The sequence below is a fragment of the Pygoscelis adeliae genome, unplaced genomic scaffold (genome assembly GCF_000699105.1).
Source record: "Pygoscelis adeliae isolate BGI_AS28 unplaced genomic scaffold, ASM69910v1 Scaffold458, whole genome shotgun sequence".
NCBI lineage: Eukaryota > Metazoa > Chordata > Aves > Sphenisciformes > Spheniscidae > Pygoscelis > Pygoscelis adeliae.
The window spans coordinates 55,950-56,628 of NW_008825352.1; positions in this window are offsets into that span (position 1 = coordinate 55,950).

Sequence of the window (679 nt, forward strand, 5' to 3'; positions counted from 1 at the left end):
TGCTTGGCCTGGCTGCCATCTCTGGTGCTCAGGCTGCTGTCCCGAGGGCGTGCTGGAGAATGGCATCAGGACGGAGAGGGGCTGAGACCGGCTCTACGTGACGGCTGCAGCCTGCCAAAGGCTCATTTGGCTTCCAGAGGTTGAGAGCTCCCCCAGGTTAGAGGGACTAACTCCTCTTACGTTACTAAGCGGGGGTCCAAGCCCACTTCTTTAGCCAAGGGTGTCAAGACTGAGGTGGCGCTGGTGCAAACCGTGGTGTGCTTTCTTCTGCCTCATTGGAGGAAAAACTAATGACCTCCTTCTACACTTCTGTCTTCACATCATTGTAGCAGATGATTCTCCAGGTGAGAAGGAGACAAATGCAGATCAGGGGACAGCTCGGGGAGACTGGGGCAGAGGGGCAGCTGTTGGCAGAGCCTCTAAGAGGTGGAGGACACAGGGATGCCCTTGCAGAGCAGTTAGTGTTTCCCAAGCTGCCTGACTCCTGCAAGGCTCGTGGAGGGTGGACAGAATCCAAACTGGTGCTGACGTGACCAAGCTTGTGGGCTAAACCGTCCTACGCTATCCTGAACTGTGGTGGTGGGAGCAGGGCAAGAGCTGTGGTGGGTATTCTGGTCTGAGCATGCGTTTAAGAGCAGGCTGAAACCCGTGCTAGAGCTATGCAAAAATCCAAGGAGGT